Here is a 14497-nt window from a genome sequence, read left to right on the forward strand (position 1 = left end):
CCATTGTTTCACCATTGAATTTCAAAGCCTTGCAATAGGGACAAATTTTAGACATAGTCCCGATTTGAACACATCTACTCAAGCTATAATCATCGACTGGGCTGTACCTGAATGCCAGGCGACAACTTTCAGGTTGCTCTGATTCCTCGGCACGCTTTCTTTTCTTACTTTCTCTATCAGCAGCAAGCCTGATTTCTTGCTGTTCTTGTGATTCCTCGGCACGCCTTCTTTTTTCACTTTCTCTTTTAGCAGCAAGTCTGGTTTCATTGTGCTCTGGTAGTTCCTCGGCACGCCTTCTTTTTTCACTTTCTCTTTTAGCAGCAAGTCTGCTTTCGCATTGCACTGGTAGTTCCTCGGCACATTTTCTGTTCTTTCTTTCTCTATCAGCCTCAAGCCTGTTTCCTTGCTTTTCTTTTGATTCCTCGGCACGCTTTTTTTCTGACTTTCTCTATCAGCAGCAAGTTTTTTGGCATAGACTCTTTGAGCATCTTCCTCGGCTGTTGCCATTGTAAGTTCATCAGTCATTTTAAAGTTAAACATTAATAGATTTCTACATGAACGCATGTCTTAAATATCTTTAATGACGTCACCGTCATAACAAAAATGACGACAACTAACTTCAAGACGTCAGTCAACACACAAACATGACGTCACCTGACAGACACATCCACAGACAAATTATTTATTTATATATATATATATATATATATATATATATATATATATATATATATATATATATATATATATATATATATATATATATATATATATATAGATGTGCCAGTGTCCCGGTCGTCATTTGTGTCCTGATGTCCCGGTCTGTAATTATGTCAGTCGATCACATGACGTCAGTCGACACACAAACATGACGTCACTCGACACACACACAGACAACTTATTTATATATATATATATTAGCTGTTGGGGTGGCGCTTCACGCCACCCCAACACCTAGTGGGTGGGGGTGCTTCGCACCCCCCCCCCCCCCAAGCCCCCCCCGCGCGTAAGTCGTTACGCGCCATATTAGTTACGCACCATTGTAGTTGTGTCCCTGTGTCCCACCTGTGAACATATATATATATATATATATATATATATATATATATATATATATATATATATATATATATGTGTGTGTGTGTGTTTTTAAATACGTAAAGCTTGCGAACATACAACATTCTTTGCTGTCCCATTGTCTGTGCATATCGACCATTCCCTTTGTCGCCGTCGTCATTTATATGTCTCCCTGTGTCCCAAAGCGTCCCCGTTGTAGTTGTGTCCCTGTGTCCCGGTCGTCATTTATATTCCCTGTGTCCCAATCGTCATTTGTGTCCCGGTGTCCCAGTCTGTGATTTCGCTTTAAGTGTCCCGGGCGTCATTTATATTCCTTGTGCCCCGGTGTCCTGCTCGTCATTTGTGTCCCGGTGTCCCAGTCTGCATATACATTCGTTTTTGAATTGGTCTTTTTTTTAGTTTTTAGTTTTTTACCATTTTTTAGTTTTTTTAGTTATACCTCATGATTCTAATGATTGCCCTTGAGCTATGTTTATGATGATTGCTAATCGAACATTCCCTGTGTCCCCGTCGTCATTTATATATCCCCCTGTGCCCCCCGGCGTCCCCGTTGTAGTTGTGTCCCTGTGTCCCGGTCTGTATATACATCCGTTTTTGAAGTGGTATATGATGAAATAAATTTTTGTATTTTTCCCCTTTTTTTCTTTTTCTTTTTTTTATTTTTATTTTTTTTAGTTTTGTTTTTCTCCTTTATTTTTCATTTATTTCCCTTTTTTTTCTTTTTTACTTTTTTTTAGTTTTTTAGCTTTTTTAGTTTTTTATTAGTTTTTAGTTTTTTTCTTTTTAGTTTTTTTGTAGTTTTTACCTTTTTTTCAGTTTTTTAAGTTTTTGTTACTTATGTCCTGGTCGTCATTTATACTCCCTGTGTCCCGGTCGTCATTTGTGTCCCGGTGCTTTGTTGATGGTGATTGCTAATCGAACATTCCTTGTGTCCCGGTCGCTTTCTCTGTGAGTGTCCCGGTCGTCATTTATATTCACTATGTGCCGGTGTCCCGGTCGTTATTTATGTCCCGATGTCCCGGTCTGTAATTTCGTCAGTCGAAATCATGACGTTAGTCAACACACAAACATGACGTCATCCGACAGACAGGCCCTTCCAGACAACTTATTTTTATATAGATAGAATATATATATATATATATATATATATATATATATATACATATATATATATATATATATATATATATATATATATATATATATATATATATATATATATATATATATATATATATATATATATATATATATATATATATATATAAAAAAGTTGTCTGTCTGTGTGTCTGTCTGTCTGTCAGGTGACGTCATGTATCTGTGTTGACTGACGTCATGAAATTAGTTGTCGTCATTTTTGCTTTGACGGTGACGTCATTCAAGATATTTAAGACATATGTTCACGTAGAAATCTATTAATGTTTAAGTTTAAAATGACTGATGAACTTACAATGGCAAAAGCCGATGAAGATGCTCAAAGAGTCTATGCCAAAAAACTTGCTGCTGATAGAGAAAGTCAGAAAAGAAAGCGTGCCGAGGAATCAAAAGAACAGCAAGGAAACAGGCTTGAGCCAGATAGAGAAAGAAAGAACAGAAAGCGTGCCGAGGAATCAAAAGAACAGCAAGGAAACAGGCTTGAGGCTGATAGAGAAAGAAAGAACAGAAAGCGTGCCGAGGAACTACCAGAGCAACGCGGAAGGCGACTTGCTACTAAAAGAGAAAGTGAAAAAAAAAGTCGTGCCAAGGAATTACAAGAACAGCAAGAAATCAGGCTTGCTGCTGATAGAGAAAGTAAGAAATGAAAGCGTGCTGAGGAATCACAAGAACAGCAAGAAATCAGGCTTGCTGCTGATAGAGAAAGTAAGAAAAGATAGCGTGCCGAGGAATCAGAGCAACCTGAAAGTTATCGCCTGGCATTCAGGTGCAACCCAGTCGATGATTATAGCTTGAGTAGATGTGTTCAAATCGGGACAATGTCTAAAATTTGTCCCTATTGCAAGGCCTTGAAATTCAATGGGGAAACAATGGGAATGTGTTTCGCCTCAGGAAAAGTTAAACTTCCTCTATTGGCTGCACAACCAGAGCCATTGAAGACTTTCCTTACTGGAACTACGTCAGAATCTAAGCGTTTTTTGTCACAAATCAGAAAATACAACTCATGTTTCCAAATGACGTCGTTTGGAGCCCAAATCGAAAATCCAGATCAATTTATGTCTATTTTCAAAGTAAAAGGGCAAATCTATCATAGAGCAGGGTCCCTTCTACCATTCTCAGGCGAGAATCATAAATTTTTACAATTGTACTTCATCAGTGATAGAAATTCTGAATTGAATGCACGTTGCGAAATTTCTCCCAACGTTGAAAGGACAATCGTTTCCCAATTGCAACATCTTTTCCACAAAAATAATAATTTAGTGCGTCTGTTCAAAACAGCCATCGATTTGATGCCTAAAAGAAGAAAAAAAACTAAAAAAGGTAAAAACTACAAAAAAAACTAAAAAAAAAAAACTAAAAAAGCTAAAAAACTAAAAAAAATAAAAAAAGGTAAAAAACTAAAAACTAAAAAAAACTAAAAAAACTAAAAAAAGGCAAAAACTAAAAAAAACTAAATGGATGGATGGATGGATGTGTCAGGTGACGTCACCTGAAAAAACTGGATTAGGTGACGTCAAAACTGAAAAAACTAAAAAAAGGCAAAAACTACAAAAAAAACTAAAAACTAATAAAAAAAATAAAAAAGCTAAAAAACTAAAAAAACTATAAAGGTAAAAACCAATAAAAAACTAAAAAAAAACTGAAAAAACTAAAAAAAGGCAAAAACTACAAAAAAAAACTAAAAACTAATAAAAAAAGTAAAAAAGCTAAAAAACTAAAAAAACTAAAAAAACTAAAAAAAGGTAAAAAACTAAAAAAAATAAAAAATAAAAAAAAACTAAAAAAAAGGAAAAAACTGAAAAATAAGCTAAAATAAAGGTAAAAACCAATAAAAAACTAAAAAAAAAAGGAAAAAACTAATAAATGACGACACTCAAAGAGAAAGCGACCAGGACAAAAGGAATGTTCGATTAGCAATCAACAAAGCACCGGGACACAGGGAGTATAAATGACGACCAGGACATAAGTAAAAAAAAAAAAACTATCTATATATATAAAAATAAGTTGTTTGTGGATCTGTGGATCGTGGATCAGGTGACGTCACCTGAAAAAACTGGATCAGGTGACGTCAAAACTGAAAAAACTAAAAAAAGGCAAAAACTACAAAAAAAACTAAAAACTAATAAAAAAAATAAAAAAGCTAAAAAACTAAAAAAACTAAAAAAAGGCAAAAACTACAAAAAAAACTAAAAACTAATAAAAAAGCTAAAAAACTAAAAAAACTAAAAAAAAGGCAAAAACTACAAAAAAACTAAAAACTAATAAAAAAAATAAAAAAGCTAAAAAACTAAAAAAACTAAAAAAAGGTAAAAAACTAAAAAATAAATAACGACCGGGACACAGGGACACAACTACAACGGGGACACCGGGGGAAACAGGGGGATATAAATGACGACCGGGACAAAAAAACTAAAAAGAAATAAAAACTAAAAACTAATAAAAAAAACTAAAAAATCTAAAAATCTAAATAAGCTAAAAAAGAAAAAAAAAAGGAAAAAAATAAAGGAGAAAAACAAAACTAAAAAACGAATGTATATACAGACCGAGACACCGGGATACAAATGATGACCGGGACCCGGGACACAGGGAATATAAATGACGACCGGGACACAGGGACACAACTACAACGGGGACACCGGGGGAAACAGGGGGATAACCTGACAATCTATTTATATGCAAAGACAATGGGACAGCAAAGAATGTTGTATATTCGCAAGTTTTACGTAGTTAAAACCATATATATATATATATCTATATTCACTGGTGGGACATAGGGACACAACTACAATGGCGCGTAACTATTATGGCGCGTAACGACTTACGCGCGCGGGGGGGCTTGGGGGGGGCGCGAAGCGCCCCCACCAACTAGGTGTTGGGGTGGCGCGAAGCGCCACCCCAACAGCTAGTATATATATATATATATATATATATATATATAATATATATATATATATATATATATATATATATATATATATATATATATATATATATATATATATATATATATATATATATATATATATATATATATATATATATATATATATATATATATATATATATATATATATATATATATATTATATATATATATATATATATATATATATATATATATATATATATATATATATATATATGTTTTTAACTACGTAAAACTTGCGAATATACAACATTATTTGCTGTCCCATTGTCTGTGCATATAAATAGATTGTCAGGTTTACCGACTCTTGAACATGCAACATATAATGGTCCATGGGAAAACAATCCGTATTCAGATCTATACCTCATGATTCTAATGATTGCCCTTGAGCTTTGTTGATGGTGATTGCTTATCGACCATTCCCTGAGTCGCCATCGTCATTTATAGATCCCCCTGTGCACCCCGGCGTCCCCTTTGTAGTTATGTCCCTGTGTCCCGGTCGTCATTTATATTCCCTGTGTCCCGGTCGTCATTTGTGTCCCGGTGTTCCAGTCTGTGATTTCTCTTTGAGTGTCCCGGGCGTCATTTATATTCCTTGTTTCCCGGTGTCCCGGTCGTCATTTATATCCCCCTGTGCCCACCCCAACAGCTAGTATATATATATATATATATATATATATATATATATATATATATATATATATATATATATATATATATATATATATATATATATATATATATATATATATATATATATATATATATATATATATATATATATATATATATATATATATATATATATATATATATATATATATATATATATATATATATATATATATATATATATATATATGTTTTTAACTACGTAAAACTTGCGAATATACAACATTATTTGCTGTCCCATTGTCTGTGCATATAAATAGATTGTCAGGTTTACCGACTCTTGAACATGCAACATATAATGGTCCATGGGAAAACAATCCGTATTCAGATCTATACCTCATGATTCTAATGATTGCCCTTGAGCTTTGTTGATGGTGATTGCTTATCGACCATTCCCTGAGTCGCCATCGTCATTTATAGATCCCCCTGTGCACCCCGGCGTCCCCTTTGTAGTTATGTCCCTGTGTCCCGGTCGTCATTTATATTCCCTGTGTCCCGGTCGTCATTTGTGTCCCGGTGTTCCAGTCTGTGATTTCTCTTTGAGTGTCCCGGGCGTCATTTATATTCCTTGTTTCCCGGTGTCCCGGTCGTCATTTATATCCCCCTGTGCCCCCCGGCGTCCCCATTGTAGTTGTGTCCCTGTGTCCCGGTATATTTATATTTATATTTTTTATATTTATTAATATTTTTTTAGTTTTCTTTTTCTCTTATTTTTCAGTTTTTTCCCTTTTTTTAGTTTTTTCTTTTTTAGTTTTTAGTTTTTTTTTGTTTTTTACCTTTTTTTTAGTTTTTTTAGTTTTTTTTAGTTTTTTAGCTTTTTTAGTTTTTTTATTAGTTTTTAGTTTTTTTTTAGTTTTTGCCTTTTTTTAGTTTTTTCAGCTTTTTTTAGTTTTTAGTTTTTTACCTTTTTTTAGTTTTTTTTTAGTTTTTTAGCTTTTTTAGTTTTTTTTCTTTTTAGTTTTTTTTTGTAGTTTTTACCTTTTTTAGTTTTTTTTCTTCTTTTGTATTAGTGTGAAATAATTCAGACGTCATATGCGGACAAACACGACGTCACTCGACAGACAGACAGACAGACATAACCCACAAACAACTTATTTTTATATATATTTATTCATATTTTTTTAGTTTTCTTTTTCTCTAATAATTTTTCAGTTTTTTTCCTTTTTTTTAGTTTTTTTCTTTTTTAGTTTTTAGTTTTTTTTTAGTTTTTTACCTTTTTTTAGTTTTTTTAGTTTTTTTAGTTTTTTAGCTTTTTTAGTTTTTTATTAGTTTTTATTTTTTTTGTAGTTTTTGCCTTTTTTTATTTTTTCAGTTTTTTTTTAGTTATTAGATTTTTACCTTTTTTTAGTTTTTTTTTAGTTTTTTAGCTTTTTTAGTTTTTTTTTCTTTTTAGTTTTTTTTTGTAGTTTTTACCTTTTTTAGTTTTTTTCTTCTTTTGTATTAGTGTTCCAGTCTGTGATTTCTCTCTGAGTGTCCCGGGCGTCATTTATATTCCTTGTGTCCCGGTGTCCCGGTCGTCATTTATATCCCCCTGTGCCCCCCGGCGTCCCCATTGTAGTTGTGTCCCTGTGTCCTGGTATATTTATATTTATATTTTTTATATTTATTAATATTTTTTTAGTTTTCTTTTTCTCTTATTTTTCAGTTTTTTCCTTTTTTTTTAATTTTTTCTTTTTTAGTTTTTAGTTTTTTTTTGTTTTTTACCTTTTTTTAGTTTTTTTAGTTTTTTTAGTTTTTTAGCTTTTTTAGTTTTTTTTATTAGTTTTTAGTTTTTTTTAGTTTTTGCCTTTTTTTAGTTTTTTCAGTTTTTTTTAGTTTTTAGTTTTTTACCTTTTTTTTATTTTTTTTAGTTTTTTAGCTTTTTTAGTTTTTTTTCTTTTTAGTTTTTTTTTGTAGTTTTTACCTTTTTTAGTTTTTTTTTCTTCTTTTGTATGAGTGTGAAATAATTCAGACGTCATATGCGGACAAACACGACGTCACTCGACAGACAGACAGACAGACATAACCCACAAACAACTTATTTTTATATATATTTATTCATATTTTTTTAGTTTTCTTTTTCTCTTTTATTTTTCAGTTTTTTCCTTTTTTTTAGTTTTTTTCTTTTTTAGTTTTTAGTTTTTTTAGTTTTTTACCTTTTTTTAGTTTTTTTTAGTTTTTTTAGTTTTTTAGCTTTTTTAGTTTTTTTATTAGTTTTTATTTTTTTTGTAGTTTTTGCCTTTTTTTATTTTTTTCAGTTTTTTTTAGTTATTAGATTTTTACCTTTTTTTAGTTTTTTTTAGTTTTTTAGCTTTTTTAGTTTTTTTTTCTTTTTAGTTTTTTTTGTAGTTTTTACCTTTTTTAGTTTTTTTCTTCTTTTGTATTAGTGTGAAATAATTCAGACGTCATATAAGGACAAACATGACCCCCACGCGCGTAAGTCGTTACGCGCCATAATAGTTACGCGCCATTGTAGTTGTGTCCCTATGTCCCACCTGTGAATATATATATATATATATATATATATATATATCTATATATATAAAAATAAGTTGTCTGTGGATGGATGGATGGATGGATGTGTGGATGGATGTGTCAGGTGACGTCACCTGAAAAAACTGGATTAGGTGACGTCAAAACTGAAAAAACTAAAAAAAGGCAAAAACTACAAAAAAAACTAAAAACTAATAAAAAAAATAAAAAAGCTAAAAAACTAAAAAAACTATAAAGGTAAAAACCAATAAAAAACTAAAAAAAAAACTGAAAAAAACTAAAAAAAGGCAAAAACTACAAAAAAAAACTAAAAACTAATAAAAAAAGTAAAAAAGCCAAAAAACTAAAAAAACTAAAAAAACTAAAAAAAGGTAAAAAACTAAAAAAAATAAAAAATAAAAAAAAACTAAAAAAAAAGGAAAAAACTGAAAAATAAGCTAAAATAAAGGTAAAAACCAATAAAAAACTAAAAAAAAAAAGGAAAAAACTAATAAATGACGACACTCAAAGAGAAAGCGACCAGGACAAAAAACTAAAAAAAAAGGCAAAAACTACAAAAAAACTAAAAACTAATAAAAAAAATAAAAAAGCTAAAAAACTAAAAAAACTAAAAAAAGGTAAAAAACTAAAAAAACTAAAAACTAAAAAAAAACTAAAAAAGGTAAAAACTAAAAGAACTAAAAAAGAAAAAATAAATGACGACACTCAAAGAGAAAGCGACCAGGACAAAAGGAATGTTCGATTAGCAATCAACAAAGCACCGGGACACAGGGAGTATAAATGACGACCAGGACACAAGTAAAAAAAAAAATTAACAAAACTAAAAAGAAGGTAAAAACTACAAAAAAACTAAAAAGAAAAAAAAACTAAAAACTAATAAAAAAACTAAAAAATCTAAAAATCTAAATAAACTAAAAAAGAAAAAAAAAGGAAAAAAATAAAGGAGAAAAACAAAACTAAAAAACGAATGTATATACAGACCGGTACACCGGGATACAAATGACGACCGGGACACAGGGAATATAAATAACGACCGGGACACAGGGACACAACTACAACGGGGACACCGGGGGAAACAGGGGGATATAAATGACGACCGGGACAAAAAAACTAAAAAGAAATAAAAACTAAAAACTAATAAAAAAAACTAAAAAATCTAAAAATCTAAATAAGCTAAAAAAGAAAAAAAAAAGGAAAAAAATAAAGGAGAAAAACAAAACTAAAAAACGAATGTATATACAGACCGGGACACCGGGATACAAATGATGACCGGGACCCGGGACACAGGGAATATAAATGACGACCGGGACACAGGGACACAACTACAACGGGGACACCGGGGGAAACAGGGGGATAACCTGACAATCTATTTATATGCAAAGACAATGGGACAGCAAAGAATGTTGTATATTCGCAAGTTTTACGTAGTTAAAACCATATATATATATATATATCTATATTCACAGGTGGGACATAGGGACACAACTACAATGGCGCGTAACTATTATGGCGCGTAACGACTTACGCGCGCGGGGGGGCTTGGGGGGGGCGCGAAGCGCCCCCACCAACTAGGTGTTGGGGTGGCGCGAAGCGCCACCCCAACAGCTAGTATATATATATATATATATATATATATATATATATATATATATATATATATATATATATATATATATATATATATATATATATATATATATATATATATATATATATATATATATATATATATATATATATATATTTATATATATGGTTTTAACTACGTAAAACTTGCGAAAATACAACATTCTTTGCTGTCCCATTGTCTTTGCATATAAATAGATTGTCAGGTTTACCGACTCTTGAACATGCAACATATAATGGTCCATGGGAAAACAATTTGTATTCAGATCTATACCTCATGATTCTAATGATTGCCCTTGAGCTTTGTTGATGGTGATTGCTAATCGACCATTCCCTGTCCCGGTGTCCCGGTCGTCATTTATATCCCCCTGTTTCCCCCGGTGTCCCCGTTGTAGTTGTGTCCCTGTGTCCCGGTCGTCATTTATATTCCCTGTGTCCCGGTCGTAATTTGTATCCCGGTGTCCCGGTCTGTATATACATTCGTTTTTTAGTTTTGTTTTTCTCCTTTATTTTTTTCATTTTTTTTTCTTTTTTAGTTTATTTAGATTTTTAGATTTTTTAGTTTTTTTATTAGTTTTTAGTTTTTTTTTTTTTTTGTAGTTTTTACCTTCTTTTTAGTTTTGTTAGTTTTTTTTTTTACTTATGTCCTGGTCGTCATTTATACTCCCTGTGTCCCGGTGCTTTGTTGATTGCTAATCGAACATTCCTTTTGTCCTGGTCGTTTTCTCTTTGAGTGTCGTCATTTATTTTTTTCTTTTTTAGTTCTTTTAGTTTTTACCTTTTTTAGTTTTTTTAGTTTTTTAGATGAAAATTTTTTTTAGTTTTTTCTTTTTTTCTTTTTAGTTTTTTATTGGTTTTTACCTTTATTTTAGCTTATTTTTCAGGTTTTTCCTTTTTTTTAGTTTTTTTTAGTTTTTAGTTTTTTTTAGTTTTTTACCTTTTTTAGTTTTTTTAGTTTTTTAGCTTTTTTATTTTTTTTATTAGTTTTTAGTTTTTTTGTAGTTTTTGCCTTTTTTTAGTTTTTTTAGTTTTTTAGCTTTTTTATTAGTTTTTAGTTTTTTTTGTAGTTTTTGCCTTTTTTTAGTTTTTTTTCTTTTTAGTTTTTTTGTAGTTTTTACCTTCTTTTTAGTTTTGTTAGTTTTTTTTTTACTTATGTCCTGGTCGTCATTTATACTCCCTGTGTCCCGGTGCTTTGTTGATTGCTAATCGAACATTCCTTTTGTCCTGGTCGCTTTCTCTTTGAGTGTCGTCATTTATTTTTTTCTTTTTTAGTTCTTTTAGTTTTTACCTTTTTTAGTTTTTTTTAGTTTTTTAGATGAAAATTTTTTTTAGTTTTTTCCTTTTTTTCTTTTTAGTTTTTTATTGGTTTTTACCTTTATTTTAGCTTATTTTTCAGTTTTTTCCTTTTTTTATTTTTTTTTATTTTTTATTTTTTTTAGTTTTTTACCTTTTTTTAGTTTTTTTAGTTTTTTTAGTTTTTTTAGTTTTTTAGCTTTTTTACTTTTTTTATTAGTTTTTAGTTTTTTTTTGTAGTTTTGCCTTTTTTTAGTTTTTTCAGTTTTTTTTTTTTAGTTTTTTATTGGTTTTTACCTTTATTTTAGCTTATTTTTCAGTTTTTTTCCTTTTTTTTAGTTTTTTTAGTTTTTAGTTTTTTTAGTTTTTTACCTTTTTTTAGTTTTTTTAGTTTTTTTTAGTTTTTTAGCTTTTTTATTTTTTTTTATTAGTTTTTAGTTTTTTTTGTAGTTTTTGCCTTTTTTTAGTTTTTTTAGTTTTTTAGCTTTTTTATTAGTTTTTAGTTTTTTTTGTAGTTTTTGCCTTTTTTTAGTTTTTTTAGTTTTTTAGCTTTTTTATTTTTTTTATTAGTTTTTAGTTTTTTTTTGTAGTTTTTGCCTTTTTTTTAGTTTTTTTCAGTTTTCAGTTTTGTCACCTGATCCAGTTTTTTCAGGTGACGTCACCTGATCCATCCACAGATCCACACACAGACAACTTATTTTTATATGTATAGATATATAGATATCTATATATATAAATATATCTATATATATAAAAATAAGTTGTCTGTGGATGGATGGATGGATGGATGTGTGGATGGATGTGTCAGGTGACGTCACCTGAAAAAACTGGATTAGGTGACGTCAAAACTGAAAAAACTAAAAAAAGGCAAAAACTACAAAAAAAAAAACTAAAACTAATAAAAAAAAATAAAAAAGCTAAAAAACTAAAAAAACTATAAAGGTAAAAACCAATAAAAAACTAAAAAAAAAAACTGAAAAAACTAAAAAAAGGCAAAAACTACAAAAAAAAAAAACTAAAAACTAATAAAAAAAGTAAAAAAGCTAAAAAACTAAAAAAACTAAAAAACTAAAAAAAGGTAAAAAACTAAAAAAAATAAAAAATAAAAAAAAACTAAAAAAAAGGAAAAAACTGAAAAATAAGCTAAAATAAAGGTAAAAACCAATAAAAAACTAAAAAAAAAAAGGAAAAAACTAATAAATGACGACACTCAAAGAGAAAGCGACCAGGACAAAAAACTAAAAAAAAAGGCAAAAACTACAAAAAAACTAAAAACTAATAAAAAAAATAAAAAAGCTAAAAAACTAAAAAAACTAAAAAAAGGTAAAAAACTAAAAAAACTAAAAACTAAAAAAAAACTAAAAAAGGTAAAAACTAAAAGAACTAAAAAAGAAAAAAATAAATGACGACACTCAAAGAGAAAGCGACCAGGACAAAAGGAATGTTCGATTAGCAATCAACAAAGCACCGGGACACAGGGAGTATAAATGACGACCAGGACACAAGTAAAAAAAAAAATTAACAAAACTAAAAAGAAGGTAAAAACTACAAAAAAACTAAAAAGAAAAAAAAACTAAAAACTAATAAAAAAACTAAAAAATCTAAAAATCTAAATAAACTAAAAAAGAAAAAAAAAGGAAAAAAATAAAGGAGAAAAACAAAACTAAAAAACGAATGTATATACAGACCGGTACACCGGGATACAAATGACGACCGGGACACAGGGAATATAAATAACGACCGGGACACAGGGACACAACTACAACGGGGACACCGGGGGAAACAGGGGGATATAAATGACGACCGGGACAAAAAAACTAAAAAGAAATAAAAACTAAAAACTAATAAAAAAAACTAAAAAATCTAAAAATCTAAATAAGCTAAAAAAGAAAAAAAAAGGAAAAAAATAAAGGAGAAAAACAAAACTAAAAAACGAATGTATATACAGACCGGGACACCGGGATACAAATGATGACCGGGACCCGGGACACAGGGAATATAAATGACGACCGGGACACAGGGACACAACTACAACGGGGACACCGGGGGAAACAGGGGGATAACCTGACAATCTATTTATATGCAAAGACAATGGGACAGCAAAGAATGTTGTATATTCGCAAGTTTTACGTAGTTAAAACCATATATATATATATATCTATATTCACAGGTGGGACATAGGGACACAACTACAATGGCGCGTAACTATTATGGCGCGTAACGACTTACGCGCGCGGGGGGGCTTGGGGGGGGGCGCGAAGCGCCCCCACCAACTAGGTGTTGGGGTGGCGCGAAGCGCCACCCCAACAGCTAGTATATATATATATATATATATATATATATATATATATATATATATATATATATATATACTAGCTGTTGGGGTGGCGCTTCGCGCCACCCCAACACCTAGTTGGTGGGGGCGCTTCGCGCCCCCCCCAAGCCCCCCCCGCGCGCGTAAGTCGTTACGCGCCATAATAGTTACGCGCCATTGTAGTTGTGTCCCTATGTCCCACCTGTGAATATAGATAGATATATATATATGGTTTTAACTACGTAAAACTTGCGAATATACAACATTCTTTGCTGTCCCATTGTCTTTGCATATAAATAGATTGTCAGGTTTACCGACTCTTGAACATGCAACATATAATGGTCCATGGGAAAACAATCTGTATTCAGATCTATACCTCATGATTCTAATGATTGCCCTTGAGCTTTGTTGATGGTGATCCCGGTCGTCATTTACATCCCCCTGTTTCCCCCGGTGTCCCCGTTGTAGTTGTGTCCCTGTGTCCCGGTTCGTTTTTTAGTTTTGTTTTTCTCCTTTATTTTTTTCCTTTTTTTTTCTTTTTTAGCTTATTTAGATTTTTAGATTTTTTAGTTTTTTTATTAGTTTTTAGTTTTTTTTTCTTTTTAGTTTTTTTGTCCCGGTCGTCATTTATATCCCCCTGTTTCCCCCGGTGTCCCCGTTGTAGTTGTGTCCCTGTGTCCCGGTCGTCATTTATATTCCCTGTGTCCCGGTCGTCATTTGTATCCCGGTGTACCGGTCTGTATATACATTCGTTTTTTAGTTTTGTTTTTCTCCTTTAATTTTTTTCCTTTTTTTTTCTTTTTTAGTTTATTTAGATTTTTAGATTTTTTAGTTTTTTTATTAGTTTTTAGTTTTTTTTCTTTTTAGTTTTTTTGTAGTTTTTACCTTCTTTTTAGTTTTGTTAATTTTTTTTTTTACTTGTGTCCTGGTCGTCATTTATACTCCCTGTGTCCCGGTGCTTT

General features: G+C 30.6%; 1 long non-coding RNA gene across 1 annotated transcript in view; it reads left to right on the top strand.

The window, feature by feature from the left end:
* Positions 1 to 8797, top strand: part of LOC136028277 (uncharacterized) — a 68938-nt gene extending 60141 nt beyond the window's left edge. Inside the window, exon 2 of the long non-coding RNA XR_010617793.1 lies at positions 8721 to 8797. This is a non-coding gene — a long non-coding RNA (uncharacterized LOC136028277). The remainder of the gene's footprint in view (positions 1 to 8720) is intronic.
* The last annotated feature ends 5700 nt before the right edge of the window (positions 8798 to 14497 follow it).

Source organism: Artemia franciscana, chromosome 6 (genome assembly GCF_032884065.1).
Source record: "Artemia franciscana chromosome 6, ASM3288406v1, whole genome shotgun sequence".
Classification (NCBI taxonomy): Eukaryota; Metazoa; Arthropoda; class Branchiopoda; order Anostraca; family Artemiidae; genus Artemia; species Artemia franciscana.